At 46.0% G+C, this 21,109-nt stretch overlaps 1 protein-coding gene across 1 annotated transcript in view; it reads left to right on the plus strand.

The window, feature by feature from the left end:
- Positions 1 to 6: 6 nt before the first annotated feature.
- RASGEF1C (RasGEF domain family member 1C) overlaps positions 7 to 21,109 on the plus strand; it is a 71,277-nt gene continuing 50,174 nt past the window's right edge. The window contains exon 1 of the mRNA XM_027643424.1: positions 7 to 31. The gene's annotated coding sequence lies outside the window, so the exon portion shown is untranslated. The remainder of the gene's footprint in view (positions 32 to 21,109) is intronic.

Raw genomic sequence — 21,109 nt, forward strand, 5'->3', positions numbered from 1 at the left:
GGCAGCGGGGGCAGCAGCCGCGCGTAGCTCGGTGAGTCCCATCCCCGTCCCCTCCGCCGCGCCCTGCCCTGCCCTGCCCGCTCCGCGCTGCCGCAGCCGCCGATCCCGCGCTCCTCCGCGTCCCTCTCTCCGCGGAAAACATCGCCCCCCCGCCTCGCCCCGTGCTGGCGGCGGGGCTGGGATGGGATGGGATGGGCTGGGCTGCGGGGACCGGCCCTGCCACCTGCTCCCTGCGGCGGCCGCGGCTCCCCCGGCGCTGCCGCCCGGTCCCTCCCGCCGGGACGGCGTTTTTGGGGGAGCGCTCCCCGGTTGTGCCGCGTCAGCGTCCTGCCTCCCTCTCTATCCGGAGTCCCCGTGCAGTTGGGGTCCCGAACATTTGTTTCATGGTAGGACTTTACCAGTATCGGTCTCGGAGTTATTTTGTTTCAGCCAAATTTAATTTAAACTGACTCAGCGGTTGTGAGAAGCTCCGGGGAAAAATGTCAGTATGAGGGTTGTTTTCTTTGCCTGGGATTTAAAGACCTCTCTCTGTGTATATTCGGTAATGATTTCTTGTTGTAAAATAATTTTGCTGTTGCTCTATTTACTCCTGGAATTTAACAGTCCTCCAAGACAGGCTTGTTAGAGGCTGAAATAATCAGCTGCAAGGCACAGACACAGCCCTTGGTCGTTAACAGGTGCAACGTGCACGTTCTTATGAACAATGAAATGGTTTCAGCATTCAGGTTTATTTGTATGCTCTGCATTTCTGTGACTCTGAAGAAATTGTCATGCTATGTTATGTCAAAGATGTGCTTACGGCAGGAGCGTGTCCATAGTACCCAATTAATAGGACGGGGGAGCAGCTGCACAGACCTCATCCCGCAGTGGTGCCTTTAATACCCACAGTGTTCCTGGGTGACATCCTATAGCCTGGGGCGTTTCGGTGGCTTTTGTGAGGACCCACACTGGGCACTGATCCCTCTGGCACAGGATGAAACGCTGGGAGATGAGGGGAAAAAGAGAAGTGAAGGGACCACTAGTGCTTGGATTGTATTCTCTAGACCTGATGGTCTCTGCCTCTATTGAGTAAGCTGGTGATGGCACATCTTATCATGTTACTGAAACCTAAAGTACTGACACTTCTATTGCACAGAAGAAATTTCCTAGACAGCTATTTCCCAGATAAAAAGACTGTCATTGATTTAGTAGCTTCATGGGCTGCTTATTTAAGGCATTGGGAATTGACTTAATGGGAATCACTCAGGAGTTAGAGCTGTCGATCAAAAAGAAATTACTCTGGGGCTTAATTATTGTTCCCAAGCCAGTGTAGTGTAAAAGGTGTATTCCAGCAGTCCTGGATGTGGGATACCTGTGCTCTGTGGTGCAGCCAGGAGCACCTTGTGCCTGAAGGTGTGTCTGCCCTCTTCAGCACTGAAAGATGCATCGTGCTGGTGCTCTGCTTTCCAGGACTCTTTTAATCTCATCTGTTTTGTCAGGGATGGGAGAAGGAGTGGGTTGCCTGTGTGGAATGGGGAAGGATGACTGGGTTATGGGGTGAGGATGGGGAGAGCATTCCTTTGTTACCCTCTGGCTCTTCACATATTCCAACAAAGAACTGGTAGAGCAGAGGGAGAGTCAAGGGTCTAGCCAGGGAAGAGTGCCTGGTAAGTCTGACCTCCTGGGTGATATTAATGGAGGCACCAAACAACACAAAGGCACCAGAGATGTCTAAGAGGTCTTCGCTTATTGTGTGAGATTCTCTGACAAGTTATGCCTTGTACCTTACCCTATCATAAGAGATAGTGCTTCTTCCTCCATGGAATTGTTGATAAAGTCATGGAAGTGTCACCTGGGGCTTTCAGTCCTCTCCAGAGGGCTTCCCCAGTGGTGGGCTTTGCCAGGTCGTGCTGATGAGCTGCAACAGCAATGAACTTCATGTTGTTCCTTAGTAGCTGCAAACCGTGGAACAGCAAAGTGTCTTGCAAAGGAAGTGGAGAAGCATAACCAGCATTTCTAGCGCTGTGTTAACTTCCCTTGGACTTCTTACAGCCTCACCCAGCAATGTGATACCATCCCTTGTGGTTCTTGGTTTAGGGCAGGTGAAGGTAGAAATACACTGGCATTTTGTATAGTTCTAATTGAGCCAAACAAGGAAGATAAACACCTTATTAACCCTTTGCAAGGTGCAAATGGAACAGCCCCCTCTGGTTTAGTGCTGTGTACTGTAAAATACAGCACACTTCTCAGAAAGCCATTGCTTGAGGAGAAAACATTTCTTTTATACCATCAAGTCAACTTCATCTGATGCTTCTCAGTTGAAAGGATTTATAGCATTATTTAATCAAATTTGAGGACAGTAATCTTAAAGGATTCTTTAAAAATCCTCAGAAGTAATTAGCAGCCTTATTTAGCATCCTGGGCAATTTACACTGGTGAGAGTGTCCTTTTCACATTGCTGGCAAAATGTGATGTTGCTGTGAGTAAGCTGGATAATGTTTACGGATCTGCTATAGCAGTGAAGCTCTGGATAGTGGTCCTTTGGTTGCCTGAGGCTTTTCTTGTTTGACAGGGCTCTGAAAATGATCTCTGGATGCCAGTTGTATGTTTGTGCTGCAGATGCTCATCTGGTCAGGGCTGTGTCCACTCTGCAGCCGTGGATGTGGCTGGGAGTGCTTTGCTCTGCAGGAGCGTCTGGAGCTCGGTGCATCCTAGTGCTGCAGGTACCTGCTTTTGCTCTGCTGAGCAAACCTGTGCAAAAGGAGTTGTGCCCTCACTCCACTGACTCGATCCATCTGCAGGAAAGGATCTGAGTAAAGGTGGGGTTGATGCAAGAGCAGAGGCTTACGGACACCCTGGCCAGCTGGCTTAGGAGACTGGTAGCCCCAAGCCATTAGCTTGGCCAGGAGTTTACCAGGATGTAAATTGAGTTAGATGTTTCAGATAGTAAAGATGAGAGAGAGAGCAGCCAGTGCTGACAGTGAACAAGGCTTTAAGGGGAATCCAATGCCTTTTGCTTAGTATTGTTCCTCTCTGATGCAGAGTTAGGAGAAGATGCTTTCTAGGTGCTGCCAATGGCACAAGGAGTTTGAGAGGACTGGGTGGCAGTGTCCTCAGAGGAAGGCCTCTTCCCTCACAACAGACAGTTAATAAATGAGGGAATTAATAGTTGCAAATGAATCCAGAATCACAAGTTCAAATCTCTGGGATGCTTCTATCACATAGCAACATGCTGGTTGTGTTTGAGAGATTTTGTCTAAGCAAACTCCCTCTGGATGCTTTCCCCACCTGCAGGTTTCCTCAGGGATGCAGAAGCTTAGCAGGTGTATAGTGAAGGCCTTTGCTGGTCGAATGTTTACTCATGTCCTAAATATAACTTCTGGGAATGTGTGTTTGTTTTGGAACTGGGGAACACTTTTCTCCTTTACCCTCTTTATAGATTCAGAGGATTTAAGCATATGATTAACATTAAACATGTGAATATTCTCCACGGACTCATTTTTGGGATCAAAGACAAGAGTGCTCAGTCTGTTGAGAGGATGGAGCCCACAACCACTAAATGCAGGGAGCACATCTGCTGCTATGCTTGTCTAAAAAGTGTATGATATGAGTGCTTTGGATTTATGTCTGTCTGTGCCCCAAATCCCTCCGCTAACTGCGGTCTTGATGTTCCTTATCTACAAAGTGCTTGCAAGCATTAACAAACCTTTGTGATGCTGCTGAGACGTGTTATTATCCCCTTTTTCCAGAAGGGGATGCTGAGAGAGTTTGGCGATGTTTGGTGAGACCACTGTGGGTTATGGGTAAAGCTGGGCATTGAACCTGGGGCTTTGAATTCCCAGCCCAGTAAGGCAGCAGCTCTCTGGCAGTACTGGGTTCTTTCTGCCATCTTTCACACGGTCAGAATGCTCCCCAGATTTGTGTCCTGACACAGAGGCTTCTCATATTATCTGCTGGGTCAGACTCCAATGCAAAATAGTCTGTCTACAGGAGTGAGCAGTGGCCTGTTAAGGGAAGGAATCTCAGAGAAAATTGTGTGTCCGTGCTGGCTCTCAGCCTTGCTGGATGTTGCAGGCAGAGCTGCTGCGTCAAGATTTCTCTTATCTGAGCTTAGAAAAAGGGGATTTTTTCCATCTCCTCTAACTGCAGTGATTCTTGATTTCTCACTGATTTAAAAATACTCAATGCCTCTACAGAGCAGGGAGCCCAAGTCCATGCATATAAATATAGACACGCTAGGTGTGCGTGCCTGTGAGCTGGCAAATGAATCAGTTCCCAAATCTGAAGTTGGCATCCTGTCATTTTCAGCTCCGAGGTGTTTTGTTTTTTCTTCTTCTTCCTGGTTTTGTTGTGCTTCACTTCTTAAATTAGAAGAATTTCTCAAGAGAGAATGGATTAACTTCAAACCTAGAGGAACGTGCTGTGCTCATGCAGGGCAGTGCAGGGGGGAGAGGCCAGTGCCTGCCTCCCTCCCTTGCTACTCTGCCCCTGGTCCATAAGACCTTCCCAGACCCACAGTGGGATGCCAGTGTACTGGGAAGCTGTTGGGGCCCAGGCAGACTCATGTTGGGTCCAATAAAATGTGACAAAGGCAAGTTTCTGTGTGTTTTGAATTTTCCCTTTAGAAAATTCAGTTCATCCAAATCCAGTGTTCTGTAGTACAAGGTAAGTGACAAATTTGCAGCAATTCTGGAGTTTCCCACAGGACAGCAGTACCTGTGCATACAAACGTGTGAGGGACAGACAAGCCCTAATTGGGAATTTACTGCCTTTACATGCTTTGTGAATGAACCACAACCTTCCTGAGCTTTTACACGTACATAATGGCATCTTTCCCTCTTTCCTTTTGTCCTCTGTAGGGAACCTGTGTTCTTCAGAACTCATGTTCCTTTCCATAGATGACCCAATCAGCCTTCATCATTGCTTGTTAGATCAGAAACTTATTAGTTAATAGCAGTACTGTTCTTCCTTTTAGTCCCTACTACAGCTAAGCTCATGGCATTTACAGACAGACTTGTTAGTCATTAATATTCTTTGTATTCTTCATCTTTGGCTTCAGAAGAGAAGGCCTTTCATCTTTTGCCTTGCTTTGTTTTTTTAGAAGAAACCAAGTTTGACTGGAGGAAAAAAGAAACCGAAAAAACATTTCTCTCCTGCTTTCTTATAAGCTTCCAAGCAGTCTCCCCTGCTGACTTTGTACTTTCACAGTAGACAAACATTGACTTTGTTTTCATAGAATATAGCTGATTTTTTTTTTCCTTGGTTTACCTTTTTGGTTATGCCTCAGCAGCTTGACAGGACAGGATTAATTAGCAACAACTGCCTCTTTTGCTGAAATTCTCAATTCTTTACTCAATTTTCCCATCAGGTTTATTGTACCTAAAGTTAAGTTGTTGTAAAGAGACCATAGTCGTGTGTCTAAACTTAGAAAAATTGTGAAGGGTTTCCCTGGTTTGGAGATTATGAAATTACTGTGATCGATCTGTCAATTCTTGTTCTTTTCTTTAAAAGAAATCAAAATGCTGATACCCAGGAATGTATTTTAACTCTGTGTACTGGGGGTGAGGTGTGCATGGGCAAGTATGATAACAAACCCATGTCCTCAGCTGGGAAAGGTTTTGTTTCCATCATTCTCACTACTTGTGAGTGGTCGACTCCTTTGCTAATCCGCAGTGCTAACTAAAAGGAAAATACAGAGGCTCAGCATTTGTTGTTTGTGATTTATGAGATCTCAGACCTCATTTCTGAAGAGCAGGACCAAAAGAAAAAAAACCAAAACTTCTGGTCTGGGCTATCTAGTTTGCTCTTGAGGTTCATTCAATGCTTTTTTGAGTGTGCCAGTAGTTCATATCCATGCTGCTCAGGTTTCCTCACTCCCAGCTCTGATGCCGTGCACATCGCAGTGCGATCATTAAGTGTGATTACCACATTTTTGACCTATTTAAAAGTGTCTGGCTGTGAAATTCCAAAGATTCTAATTTAAGCTATAAAACAGATTATTAATGTGCCGCTGCTTACACATTTCATGGCTCATTTCCTGATTACAGCAGTTCTGAACGTGTACGTGTTGGCTGTTCCAATGCATGTGCATAAACATCCTATCCCGTGTACAGTCTGGTCACCTGGCTTGGGGCTCACGTTCCACATACCTTCCACAACCTAAAACAAGTAGAAGAGAAAGCCACAAGTGCAGGAAGTTGTGACAAACCACACTGGTGCCGGCAAAAGGCTTGATGCTTTTTGTAGGGCTGGAGCTCGGGACAGGGTGGTGCAGGGGTGTGGAAGTCAGGCAAGAGAGCAGGCTTCAGGAACATCTTCAGACAGAGTCCCTTGCTCTGCCCTGTGGACTGGAGGTGCCCTCTGAAAGCATAAGGGCTGGATGGCTGTCCCTGGATTGCTGCCAAGAGACTTCAGCTGTACTGAAACTGGAACACAGGCAAGATGCTACGTGTAGTGAGAGGATCTGCAGAGAGCAAAGATGACTGTCAGGATCTTCAATCTGTTCCATTGCTTCATTCAAATCTGTCACCTTGTTCATGGAACTGAAACTCTCCAGAGCCTCCTTTATCCACGTGCACAGAAAGGAGTTTGGGGTTATGGTTATGTGGGTCACTTATGATTCAGCCTCTAGGATGGCCCAGCATGAAATAATTCACCAGGGTTACAGGTGCAACTGCAAACAGCAGGTCCAGTAGAGAAATTCAGGTTGAAAGATAAAGAGCAGGTGAAAGTATTGTAGAAATTATCCTGTGATGCTGTGAGGCACTTCTGAGCATTGTGCACTTACATTGATGTTTCATAGGATTACTTATGTGCTGCAAACTGCACCTGGAGATCTCCCTGAGCTGGGAGCTTGTGTAAAGCTGAGTGTGTGGCTGGCTGTCTTTGGTGCCTTGTTCCAGAGGGGCTGAACCTGGTCCTGCATGAACTGCCAGGTGTAGATGTCTGCCTCTGTATGAGATTAGCAGTGATTTTATACAAGTTTGGGATGCAGGGTGAAAGCAAGGTTTGGAGCAGGTGAGATGGGACCTTTCAGGACCTGGGGGAGAACTTTGAAGCACTTGTGCCTTGTGCACACAACATGAGAGAGGTGAGAACCAGGCACTAGGCTGTGGAGTTTGTCCCTGCTGAGGAGCAGTGTGTCTTGGCACTTTCTACCCTTCTCCAAGGAGAGAGGATGGAGGGAGAGGTGCAATTTGTGCTCCCTGTGTCTGAGCACTGCTGGAGGACAAGGTTAGCAGTGTCCCTCGTGGCTGCTGCTGTGCCAAGACCTGGAGGAGAGATTCCTGTTCCTCCCAGCCTCCATGGAGACTGCCAGCATTGTGTGCTCTTCTGTTGCATCGGGGATGGGATTTGTGCTTCTGTTCCTGGCATGTGCATATGCTAAACAGCATTTCAGATGCTCAGTGTGTATTGCTTTAGAACTTTATAAAAGCAGAGTGGCTGCCATTCATTACTCAGTTGCTGGAACTGATTTGGATCCTTCTGTCTCCCAACTGAGAGGCTGGTAGCGAGGCTGGCTGAGCCCTGGTAGAAGGTATCATTACATAGTGTACACAGCTGGGAGAGCATCAGCTCGTCATTTGCAGTTGTCTTATTTCTTAATGTGGTGTAGTAAATTATAAATGTACACAAACACCTACGGAGTGTTTCATTCATGAGCTGCCAGACTGCAGCGTGCTTTTTGAAATTGCTGGTTTGGGGTTTGTTTTTGTTTTGTGGGATAATTTCATTATCTGATACCAGGCATTTCCTAAAAGTAAATCGATCACGTGAGAACCATGTGTCTATTAGTGATTCTGCTAATAAAAATTTAGTCCTTTTTTTTTTTTATTATTCCATAGAAGATTTTCTATCCAACAGCCTTTTTATTCTTTATGGCTGTTATTAGGTAATTTCAGGAAGGTCGTTATTTGCTAATGGGTGTGTTGTGGGGCTTGGAAGCATGTGCCACAGCATCCAACAGAAGTATTTGAAGGAACAGATTGTTAGGAAAGCGTGGAAGGGGTTTGTATAAATAGGGATGGTTACAAGGAGTCCCTCTCGTGGCATTACTCACATGCCTCTGTTCTGGGCTGTAACAGTGCTAACAGTGATCCAATTTGTGTGTTAAAGCAAGGATCTTCTGAAGTGGAACCACAAATGACAGCAGAATTATGATTACGGGGCGGTCAGTGCTGATGGCGAGCCCAACATAACACACAAGTCTGGCTGCTGTTGGGAGAATGTGCCCGTCTAATAAGCAGCTTAACTTGGTGTATTACTGTGAAATAGAAAGAACCATGGAATATGTGATGTGAATAGTAGGCTGGATTTCCCTGTCACTTCATATTTGTGTTCCTGGAGCTGCCCTGGTTTTGCCAGGGTTACTTCTGAATTACACCCAAGTGAATGAGAGGTGGATTTTCTCTTCTCAACACCTTTCTTTTTAATCTGGAAACGGCACTATAATTTCTTTATTTTAGCCCTAAGGTTGAAGTTTTCATATCAGACAAAATGTAGCCAGAAAGACTAATTGGTCTGAATGTTTTATTTTTCCTGATCAGCTGCTGACTGATACAACTTATTCAATTCTATTAAAGAGAGTAGGTGCTGTTCCTTTCTTACTAATGGGAGTTGAATTGGGCCATTAAAGGTCAGTTTCAGGAGAGATATTAGCAAATACTAAGGCTTGATCCACAGCATTTGGCAGTCAATAAATCAGCTATTACTGTCTACACAATAGAAGGTCTAGTAGGGGTTTGAGTGTCTTTGAGATTGAGAGCCCTCATCTTGAGTATCACTTCTTAAAGTTTTCTGAAATCAGTTAAATTGAGATGAAACCAATGACTTGTTTGTGTCTGTTGGAGTTGCTCAAAATTTATGTTCTTCACTGAGAATAGACTGTGCTCTGCTGTGCCTGGGTGAGGGAAAGCAGAAGCTTTTCCCCTTGGACTATAAATAGCCTGACGAATGTTTGTGTTCCAAAGGAGGTGTTCAACCAGCCACTGACATGGTGTTTTCAAATTGCCTTAAATCACTTCCTGATCATTTACATTGCAGGTATCCAGGTTTTACTTTTGGTGGGCTTTTACATGCATGAAGTTTCTTTTTAAGACTGTTGTGTCTCTCCCACCTTCCCTTCTGTCGGGATTCTTCTTTACAAGCCACGTCTAAATATCTCAGTGGTATGTTGTAGAAAGAAAAGTCTGTTGTACGAGGCTGTGGGTTGGAGTGTTTCAGCAAGGAGCACAAGAAATTGGAGGTTCTGCCCTGCACACCTTCTATCTTGACGCTTTGACAAGCCCCATTGAAAAACTCTTATGGCAAGTGATTTTTCTGAGCACGTGTGGAGGGGAATGTGTAAAGTGCTTGAGATGGTGGGGACTAGGAAGAGGCATGACAACTGCTTTGTGCAAGATGATCTGTGTTGGGAGGAACAAATGGTGCACTGAGATGACAAATGGAGCAGCAGAGGTGCAGCTGGGCTGCCGGGGCTGTTCGATAGCAGAGGTACCAACAAGCGGCTCCGTGGAAGGAGTTTGTGGTCAATATAAACAATTTCCTGTTAGGTTTGAGCTTGCTGATAAATTAATGATATAATTCTCATTGATTTAATTAAATCAGATTCCAGGGCCTTGATTTGCAGAGTTTTCTGGTAGTGGTTTTGTAACTAGATGGGCAAATAAATGGCCTTTATTTTCTTGCTTGCTGGGTGGGGTGTCTGGTGATAATTACTGCATTTATCAAGGCGTCCTTCCATGTTGGAGACAGGCCGGTATCCACTTCTGGCAGATGGAAACAGGGACAGTGAGATTATGGGCCTTGTCTAGAGGCTGCTGTGCGATGTATCAGAGCACAAGAGTTAAGTGCTAGCACCCTAAAAGCCACATTGGTCTCCTGAGTCATGCATTGCACCTCCTTTGGGCTGTTCTTTGCCCTTCCTCGGGAGGGCAAAGAAATGCTGCACAAATCTGGCACTGTTCCTGCACCAGGGCGTTACTGCTGTCAGCAAGGAAAGCTCAAGTGCAAAGACTTGAGGTTTCAGTACCATCCCAGCTTTGCTTTTCACCTGCTGAGACAACGTGTGCCAATGTCACATTGCTCTGATTTAGTTTTGGTTTCTCTCACATGAGTTTGAACGTGTGTTGGCTTTTGTCAGGAGATCAAGAAGGAATTAAAGCTGCATTCCACTTAATTGTTCGTCAGCAGCTAAAATCATGACAAAATTGCTCCACCCCAATTAGTAAAACAGCTATTAAGAAGAGTTAATTAGAGTCAATAGCTGAATTTTATTTATATGTATCTTCTTATTTCTGCTAATTACTATGTTGAGTAACAAGTTTAGTAAGACCAGCTTATAAGAGGAATGACAATTAAATCTTAGGAAGAAGAGAATGGTTTTTTCCCTTCAGTAGAACTGGAGGAGTTTGTACCCATGAGTTAGATTTGCAAAGCCTCTGAGCCTCCTCCATTGGTATTTTTTTTCCTAGAAACAAAGATGCTGTCAGCACCAATCACCATTTCCCCAAAAGGGTCATTTACCTTTCATAAAAAATAATAAAGACCTGTATAAATATTCTCCATGTGCTGCTCCTGGATTGTATTAGTGAAATATGTCAGTGTTTGTGGTGTGTGCAGCCCCGTGTTTCATGACATCACTTGAAAAATGCAAGACATTCATGTGAGTTATTTGGAAGATGGTGACAAGCCTATTTGGCAGAGTTGTGTCTTAAAGAGAGCATTTTCAGGCACAGAGCAGAGACAAACATGTGTGGCCAGTGCTGGGGTAGCAGACTTCAGCCCATGTGCTGCTGGAAAGATGGCTGTGAGGCTTTCCAGTTTGCTGGGCTTTTCCAGTGTGACCTGTGGGACCAAGTGCTTGAAGGCACCAAGCAGATGGCTATGAAGATCTTTTCTGCATGGCTTCCAGAGACAGGAGAGCAGGGGGGTTTTGACAGCTTATGTAGTGTTGGGTCTCTACCACACCCTCGTATTTTCTATCCGTGGTTTTACTGGGCTTCTCAGATTATCTCTATGTTGCCAAGGTGGAGCTCAGTAGTAGAAATGTAGACACAGAAGAATCTAAGGTCAGGGTTGGCCTCTTTAAGCAAGTTAGACTTCCACCTGACAGTGCTGGCTAGAGCAGGTTGAACCTGTGCACATCTGGTGCCTCATGCACCTGAATGCAGGTGTTTGCATTGGTGACCAGAGCTGGGTTTGTCTGAGCCAAAAGGACAAGGGACCCTGGGGGCAAGCTGGGTTTGGAGTTGGGTCATAAGAGTGTGCTGTGGGCAGCTGAAGAGAAAATTGCCCCAGCCACCTTTCCTGCTGAAGCTGTTGTGCTCTGCCTTCCCCATCCAGTACAACAGGGACAACTGATAGCAAAGAGCGAGGAAGAAGCAGCTTTTGCCTGCATCTTTTAATGATTTTTATCTAGTCCCTGTGCCTTCACTATATTATCTCCTTAAATCTCTGTGCCTGACACTTTTGCTTTAGCACAGTTGAATGTATTACTGTCCTGGGCTGTAAAAGAAAGCCTCCATAGGCTCTCTGGGAGTAAATCTCCCACTGTGCAGCTGCCCGCTTCAGTTCTCCCTTTTCATGTAGCTCTCTTTCGAGGAGTGAACTATTGCGAGGGTAAGTTGCTATATGCAAATTTGAGATTAAACCTTTTGTCTTTGCAGCATTTTCTATTTGAATTGCTCCAAAAAAGCAGTTGCAGGCTCCCAGCTTGGGACTCTGGCTGTGCAAACACCCCAGCTGAGGTGTTGGTGCATTGTGTGGTGTCTCAAGGTACAGCGTTCCCCACGGGATTGACAAAACCCATGGGTAGGTGATCTGTGCTGCAGGCAGCAGCACAGAGTGAGGGCTCTTTTGCTTAATGAATATTGAACTTCTCCTGCCTAACAGCAAGCTGTGTCCTGCTCTGCACGTGAGCATCTCTGTGAGAGGCTGAGCTGTGGGCAGGAGCGCTGCTTGTGAATCCATTAATTCATGTCTGGGTGATGGGTGTGCTCCAAACAGGGCTCTGTTGCTCACCCAACAGTTGGTGTCATGCAAGATGATTTTTTTTTTTTTTTTAGTTGTTTGGTTCTAGTTATTTTCCCCTTAAAAGTCTTTACTTAGTGCTGGATGCCTTTCTCAAGCTGCCCACATTACATTTTCTGCATGACAATGTCCTGCTTTGGAAAGAATTGATGTAATAAATTTGTGCATGCAGCAGTCCCTAAATTCAGCTCTATTTGTGGCAGGAGTTCCAAAGGGCAAATGCATCTCAGAAACATTGTGACTGTTGCATGAAATGGTAATTGTAATGCATGGAAGATCAGCTGCTGATTTATTTTTATTAGTGCAGATGAAAATTACTATGATGTTTCAAGTAGGGCGTAAAATACTATCTTTAATCTCATTCCAGGAGAAATATTAACTTCAAGTTTTGTGTTTCTTTTCTTTCCCAAACCACTGTAAAATGCTTGTATGTCACTGTATGTGACTTGAGTGTCTGTTCTGTCATGCTTATGTAGGAAGGTTTCTTTTTTCCTGCTCAAAATAGAAAAAGTGTATTTTGATTTCTGTATTGCTTTATGCAATGTAAGTTCCAGTTCCTTTGATCAGGAAAAAGTCTGTTTTTAACCAGAAGTGTGCATTTATCCCATTAGACAAAAGTTCATTTCCAAACAGGACACTGCAGGTGACTTTAACTTAAAAACCACCCAGAGTGAGAAGTCAAACATTTGCTATCAGCCAGGGCTTGTGGAAGGGACTGTTTCTACTCTTGGTTTCCTACAGGTGAGAACCAATATGGTCCTGGAGACTTTATAGACACACAAGTAGTTTCTTGGAAGGCTGACTGCAAATTGAGGTTCTGAGGAACATCCGAGTTTCCACTTCTGGAGTTTCTCCAGCTCTCTTGGCACAAACTGCAGGGAGGATACAGCCATATCCTGTCTGTGACAGGTTAATCTGCTGCCCATGTCCACACCTCGAGGTGGTTGGCAGCACAAAAGCAGGCCTGGAGATGGAAATTAGTGCTCCTCCCTGCTGCCATTTCGGGGGGTGGATGATACAGGAGATGAGGGGCTTGATGTGCCCCAGCTGCTGTAGCAGACCTTCCTGCTGTCCTGCTGCTGTACAGCTCAGCTCAATTCTGTCAGCAGGCAAAATCTGTGTCAACTGATGGCACTGGCCGTGGCAGACAGATCACTGAAGAAAAAGGGATGATTCTCCTGGCATGACTCAGCACTCCTGCTCTGAACTACCAAAACAGAGGTGGGTAAGTACAGTTGTGAATAACTAATACTAAGTGTTCTCATCCCCAGATGAGTTGGCAAAAACATGGTTATAGGCAAGCCAGGACTTCATACCTGTTTATGAGAAAGCGAAAGCACGTTTCTGTGACATTGTCTTGTCTCTGACCACTGCACTGTGCTAGCAGTGATGTTTCAGTAGGGTTAATTGCTGGCCTCAATAGCATGGTGGGAAAATTGTAAGAGGCCTTGAAGAGAATATTAAAGGATTGAAGTATTGCTTAAAGCATTAACAGAAGATGCACATGTAGGTATGTGCGTGCATGTGTGTAATTGGCAATGCAAAGCCTTTGAATTGGAAATCATTGGTACAGAAATACAGTTAAGGGTTTAGAATGGAGTTAGTTCACACAGCCATAGGGAAAAGTCAGGGTATTAAAGCAGTAAAAAGATGTATGGCAAGGCATTCACTTCTGTATCAATATATTGATTATACTGAAGGGGAAGTGTGTGCAGAGATGGGTCTTGTGGTAGGAAAGGGAAATTTATTTTGAGGAATGGGAAAAATCCCTAAAAGTGCTGTAGGAAATTACTATTAATGCTGCTTTCTGAAAGTCTGGAGAGGGTCCTTGTGAGTTTTTTTTTCTGTGTTCCAGGAAGTTGAGGACTGTCCTCTGTGTGGGAACAGCTTTGCACAGGTGAAAGAATCAGTGTGGTCTAAGACTCCACAGGTATAAGAGAAGGAAAGTCATGATATGAAAATATTTGTGATTACAAGAATTTGTGCCCTGCTAAAGTGACACTTCTGCTGTGAATAATTTACCATAATGAAAGTCAAGAGCTGGGCATCCTGGTGAGTTGACTCTGGCTGTTCAGTGTGAGAGTGGTGAGAGGTGCCCCTGAAGAGACAAGGTTGATGCTTATTATTCCATAGAACAACTGGAATAGTCTTTCTGTATCAGTAGCACGTGGTCTGCTAAGGATTGTCATCAACTGGTCTAGGGAACAAACATCTGGATGCTGTCTATCCCAAAAGACTTACCTGCCTCTGTGTGGCACTGGTGAGTGTCCCTTCATCTGGGCTGAGCACCCTGCTGCTGTAAAGCTTTTTGTGGGCAAGGTTTTGGGAGGAATTTGGAGGAGGAGGCTTTGGGAGTGTTACAGGTTGAGCTGGGCAGAGTCCTGATAAACCACACTGGTCTGGTGCCTGGTGTCTCTTCTGTTGACCTTGTTAGTGACATCCTGCCACCTCTCAGTGGGTTTAGGGTGTCAGGGGGACCTCCAGTGTGAAGTGGGAGCAGGTGCCCGTTTGTGGTCTCCACCACTGCCTTGTGCTTAAGCTGTGCTCTCACCCATGTGATGATGGTGCCCAAATCCACCGTGGGACTTGTGCACAGTGCTAAAGATGCTCTCCTGTCCTGTCCATACCCTGGAATGGGCTCCTGCCCAAACCCTGAGCTAACTCCAGACAAAGCAGCTCACACTGTAGTTCACTGTTTAAATAAAAGTACACGGTGGTCCCCAGGTACTGAGACAGTCTGAGACGTGATGTCTCCGTGGTGTAGTGCAGGGTGTGGAGCCAGTTCATTGCTTTATATCACAGACATGCCCTGAGGGTCTTCTGTTCACAGGAGGCGGCTCATCCCTCTGTCTCCTGAGCTTTTGTGTAACCAATAGGCTGAGCTACTGTGTTTCCTTTGTCTGCTAAGTGCTAAATCTTTGTGCTAACTCCTTTAGGAGATATTAGTATATTTAAGAGTTGCCTTGTCTCCACTTGCAGATACACTGCTTGTATTCCTGGATGAAGATATTCTTGGAATACTTATTTAGTGCGAAGCCTCCAGTGGGCATTCTTTTATTCTAGAATAGCGGGTCTTTGTCCAGTTTAACATAATGTGCTTTGGAAGTGGAAGCCTGTAGTTTGTTGCACAGGAAATGCACTCATTTACCAAATCTCATTAATTAATTGGCACCTTTTTAAGGGAAGTTTCTTCTCTCTTGCGGTGTTTGAGAGAGAAGTAGCACTTCAGTTTTTTAGAATTGATCTCTGATTTTATGAGTGATTCCTTCTGCCTATTAAAAGCGATTTTTCTGCTGCTTCTTGTTATGAAAAAGGGACCCCAGCTTTGAGAATTACAGTTTAAGCTGCTCAGAACTGTGTGGCAGCTCTGTGCTTGCTGCCAGGAGCTGGTGCTGTGCTCAGGACAGTGCGTCTCTGCCGTTCCACGTAATATTCTACGTGATGGAAAACTAAAGTAGCTTTTTTTTTTTTTTTTTTTTTTTTTTGATTCCTTGTATATCCCCCACCACTTCTGGGCGGTACAAGATTAGTCTTCTGGCTGCCAATCTACAGAGCTTTACCCAAACCCCGAGACACGTAGCGGCGCCTGCACTGCGCCAACCGTATCAGACAAACCTCGCCGCCTTTCCCAGCAGGCTCTATGGATAGAGCTGTGCAGACGCTTCTCCTCAGCCACCTCGTCTTTGCTCCTTCCCTTGCTTCACTTTGTCATTTCCAGGTCACTTCCCTTGCCTTTGTCAGCATGTTCAGTGTTGCTCCGCGTCGGCGCTGCCCTCGGGAACACGGTCATGCATACTAAATTCACGTCTGGGACCACGGCATGAAGTGGTCCTTCCACTCGGGAGCCAGATGCAGCCATAGGGAAGAACAGGCAGGCTGCTGACCTTATGGAGGTCAGTTCTCTGCAGCCACACGAGCACCTTCTACTTCCCTCCTGGAGCTGGAGTGTCGGGTGGGTGCGCTGCTTCTGCCACCCCTGGCTGCTCTGACTTGTCACCAGTGGTGCCTGAGCCAGTCTATTTTAGTAATGCAATTATTCACATTGAGCTTAATCAATGAGCCACAGAGCAATCTACCGGTGGCTCCAATCAGTGGAATTACTCAGAAGGATCAAAATGAGCTTCTCTTTCTGAAAATGAAGCTGTCATTCACACAGAAACGAGTTCAAGGAAACCCTGTTCTTTATACAGGGTGTGCTGTGACCCAAGTACCTGTTCATGTAAGTCTTTGTCTTTCTGTAATGTAGGAGTAGGGGTCTGTGTATGCTTGGGAGGATGTGGGTCCTGAAGGTGTTTGCCTGCAGAAGAGCCAGGGAAATACCCTTAACTGAGGGAATAAGAATAAAGGGCTGTAGAGAATCCTGCCGTTTGCTGTCGCTCTGCCGGCAGCACCAGTGCAGTGGGTAAAAGATTGTTTCAGTTGGGTTCAGCTGAGTGTCTCCAGGACAATGTGGGCACAGCTCAGACTGTGGTCACTGCCTGAGGTGGAATTTTGTGCAGCTGTCCAGCAGTGAGCTGCTGTGTCTGGTACCTGCTGCCAGGAGCCTGCTGTCCCCATGCAAAGGGTCCTCACACCTTCAGCATTGAAGTGCCAACACACAGCGGGTGGACAAGTCCTCTTGCCTCTCTCTCACATGTGCTCTTCCTTCCAGTTTTCAGAAATACACAGAGGACTGCAGGGAGCGGGGAGGGATTTGGTGTGGAAACTGGCCCTCCTCTGTGCTCGGCAGGACTTTGTCCAGGCTTACAGCTGTACAGAGGGGAGGCCAAATGTGCCCCCCCGTTTGAGTGTGCCTCGGCACAGCTGTGGGGAGGAATCCTGCCCACTGCCAGCCATGTGCTGGGATTTTTATGTGCTCATCTCTGCGTGCACTGCTATGTGTTATTCTACAGACCTGCCTCTGTCTGCTGACTAGACCCAAAAATGCATCATGTTGTCTCCTCCCCCACATGTGCTGGATGCCACTTGCTCACTGAGAGCATGGCTTGAAGGTTTTACCCTGCCCATGAACTGGTGCCAAAAGGGAGTCTCTTTCCTCTTTTGGAGCTGTGCATCTCCTCCCTCTCCCTTGCCTCGGGTTTGCAGGTTGTGTGGCTGACAGGAGTGGGCTCCCTGGGCTCATTCTGTAGGCAATGTTCAGTTTTGATAAGGGGCAGGGCAGTCCTTGGAGGGTTTTTTACTTCTTGGTGTGTTAATTTTCTGCTAGATCAGCAGAGTGAACAGACTCACCCCACTTTCTGCCAGTTGCTCCCTCTGTTGCAAGGAAAGCAACAGGGATGGGAGAGCAAGATCTCTGCTTTGCTGCATGTGGTCATACCAGATTAACATCCAACTGCTGTCTTGCCTATTTCTTACCTTGGATGTGACTGCAAATGGAAACTGCTGAGCTTTTATATGATTATTGTTGGATTCTGAGTTTCAAAATGCAGCCACAAATAGCTGTTTGGCTTCGAAAAACTAAATGTTGGGTGCATGTAATCATTAATTTATTGTCAGACTTAGGCTCATCGGGGTAAGTGAGCATCAGATGATGGGATCCAAATACTTCCATGCTTTCAGAAACCTCAGTTCCCAAGTTGGAGATTAGGTCCAAATGTTCATGGTGATCTTTCCCAAAATGTCTAATCCCAAAGGACATAACACCCTCCTGCCCATCTCTGGGCCTTCAGCTCAAGGTCTTGAGTTCAGTTCCTGTCCCTGGTTATCCCATGGTGTCCTGCAAAGGTAAGGGGGAGCCAAATCTGAAGGTATTTTGAATTGCCAAAGGCCCTCTGTATTTTGAGTATTTGAAATTGAGCTGGGGAGGAGGGTTTGTCCTACACCACGTTGCTGTTATTTTAAGGTATTGGTTTTGGGGTTTGGAGGGACTTCTTGCTTTATTTGTCACCTTCACAGTAGATGATTGTGATGCAGAAAACCTAGTCTAGGATTCTTGCTGCTCATTAAAATTAAAGGGATAATTGAAAAATGTCCAATTGGGTCCAGGTTTTCAACTTAGTTCAGATTCATGATTAGGGAGCCCAAAATATGGATTAAAAGGCCGAAATGCACAAATAACTGATGTCTCCAAGACATCAATCTGTCTCTGGCATTGCTGTTTCTCTTGAGTTGTAGGAATAAGTGTGGTAACACTATGGTATTTATTAGCAAAATGGTAACTCCCTCATGGCAGCCTCTGCAGGCTTTAGGCATCAGTTCAGGAAAACACAGAACCATGTGAGCAACCCCATCTCTGCTGGATGGGACATTTATATGTTTACTAAATTTTGAGCACACGAGGAGCCTCGTTGGCTGTTGCATTTTGAAGCACACATTTAAATGATTTACTGACCTGGGGCTTACATGCAGATGCAAATATTAAAAATGAAAATTCAAGCATCCAGTCCAGATTGTGAAGCTGAAATACGTCTTTTCAATGCAGTGTTGAGGATTTAAACAAACATTTTCCATTAAGTTTTATGGAAGTTACATGCCTTAACTCCTGTAGACTGCTTTGAGGAACATCAGTGGAGTGTTCCAGTTTGAAGCCCTAAATACTGGATGTCTTTGCACTGCTGTCTGTATTCTCAGCTCTGAGAGCCTTGTAGCATCTCCTGGTCATTGTTTTGCATCAGGACTCTGACTGTCCTTGTCACACTGTTGCCAGCCCCTCCAACTTTGTCTTTAGTTCCGTGGTACTTAGTTTTATCTTAAAATGACAATTTCTGCTCCTGAATCAGTACAGTTTCAGTTTCTAGTCTTATTTCTACTTAGCCTGTCTTGTAGGGGGAGATGAACATTTACAACCTTTAAATTTGTGAAGTAATCACTTGAAACACTTGACAGCATTAACCATAAGTGCTCAGAACCCCAAAGGGAATAGAAAGTTGATAGATTTGTGCGTGTGTTTTTAAATCTCGAGGTTTTAACATCAGTCTCCTGATCAGTGGAAAGGCTCTTTCATTGCTGCAGAGCATTTGATGCCAACCTGGCACACACAGCCTCACAAACTCCCATGTGGGCATCAACCAGACACCTGTGCTGGGAGAATGGATGGGTCCTGCAGTGTTTTAGCACGGACTTCAGCTGAATGACTCTCCTCTCTGCCTTTCTGGAGAGCACTTACAGTTGTTCCCAGCTGCTCACGTTTCTTGATGCTCTGCCTTCCTTTTAGTGGTGCTCCAGGGATCCCAGACTGGTGTAGTAAGTGTAATTTCGATGTGCCTTATGTAGAACTGCTCTGGTTTTTTGGAGGTAAAACTGTTTTCCTTCAACTCTGCCTTTTGTTCATAGGCATCGGTGCTTGAGGCAGAGCATTTCATTAAAGATTTATGTAAAGCAGGGGCTGGTCTCTGAAGCAGGAGGATAAAGCTGTGCTCCAGAATGCTAATGCAGAGCTGGAGCAGTTTGAGATGTGCATAATGCAGCACCAGTTGGCACAACCTGATGTTTCATGCAGGAGAGGGAAACTTGCACCATGTTTATGTTTGCCACCCTGTAACTTTGAGGTTTGTTCACATTTCAGTTTAGGTGAGGGAACAGAAACACCCTTCAGGCAGGCCTTGCCAGGAGCCCTGAGTGTACACAGGCTGGGAGGAGTGAAGGGGTTTGGCTCTGGAGCTGGGGTGGCAGGCAGCCGCCAGCCTGGAGCCTGCCACTGCACCGAGCTCAAGTTGTTGGGAGAAAACCACAACCACGTGACTTTTGTTCTTTCTCTCCCCTATCCTTCCTTTTCCAGCTGGCAGGATGTGGAAGTGAAGCTCAGCTTATGTTTCCTTCACAGAGACCTCTCTGATAACTTCTGCAGTGGCTGAATGTGTGGAGAGTGGCCCTTTTCTCTGTCGCTGGCTCCCAAGTGCTGTCCTGGTGGGGTGTTTGGGAATCCAGGGAATCTGTCAGACACTGAGGCACTTCTGAAAATTGACAGCACTGGTGTGGGTGACTCCATTGCATACCTGGCAGTTGCTGCAGTGCTGCTGGAAATCTGCCTTGTGGAAGAGCACATGTGTTCCTACAGAGCCAGGAGCAGGGACTGTCCCAGACCCACCCAGAGCAGCTTGTGCAGAGCCAAGCAGCCTCTGTCTGACAGCACTAACTGGACATCTAACAGCATGTGGAGCTTCCTCTGGGCTCCACAGCTGCACACAGGAGCCCACACAGTACTTTTTGAGAACAGTGTTGTTTACTGTCCATGGCAGGTGCAGCTCCTGTTCCCCACTTTGCAGGCAAAGCTCCTTCCTGTAAGGATGCACCCGAAGCTCCCAGGGACTTGGTAGCCTTCAGCCAGGCATTAATGTATTGCTGAGCTGTTTTTTCTGAATGTAAAGGCACGACAGGAAATGGGGGTTTGTATTCATGGAAATGTAATTATGTATGTTGTGTAAACTAACTAGTAAAAGTAATTCTGGAACTCACAACAGGACAAGATTTGAATGCTTATTAACCAAAACAATGGCAGTTGCTGTGTAGGTTGGAATAAACATCTCTGTCCTATAGGAGAGGTTGTGTGTGTTATCCTGTCCTCCCTTATAGCCCTGGCAGCTGGAAATGACCATCCTGCAGACACAGTGTGGGAGGCTTTGGCAAATGTGGGCTGGGATTGTCTCTGCTGTATGGAGATCCTGCAAGTTACGGGATAAAAGGCTGGAACAAGCTTGCCTACACAGGCGGTTCACTTCCAGCTAATCTCCTGAAGATAGGATCTGTGTGTTCCTTTGAAGTCATTCATGGAGAGCCATGATAATGTGGAAATCTCTTGGACTGTCTCCTCCTGCCCGGCAGCTCCAGCCGGGATCACAGGCCAGACTGCTGCACTGAATGTGGGAGAAGGAAGTGCTGCTGAAGGGCTCTGGGCATGCAGAGGGTGGTGGGTGGCAAATGGCCTTGTCAGGGGATGAACAGGGTGAGGTTTGATTTGCATACTGAAAATTCAGCCAGAGCAGCATTAACAGTGTGAGCGTGAAATATGCCTGAGCCGGAGAGCCCGAAGGTGTGGGTTGCAGATGGTTCCTGGGGTGTGAGCTCCCTGCTCACATCAACTGTATGGAACAATTGCACTGCTTGTCACTGAGGCATCAGACCCCAGGACTGAGCTGGTTTCACTGATTTCACCGTGTGCCTG

The sequence above is a fragment of the Corapipo altera genome, unplaced genomic scaffold (genome assembly GCF_003945725.1).
Source record: "Corapipo altera isolate COAL_440 unplaced genomic scaffold, ASM394572v1 75, whole genome shotgun sequence".
NCBI classification, from domain to species: Eukaryota; Metazoa; Chordata; class Aves; order Passeriformes; family Pipridae; genus Corapipo; species Corapipo altera.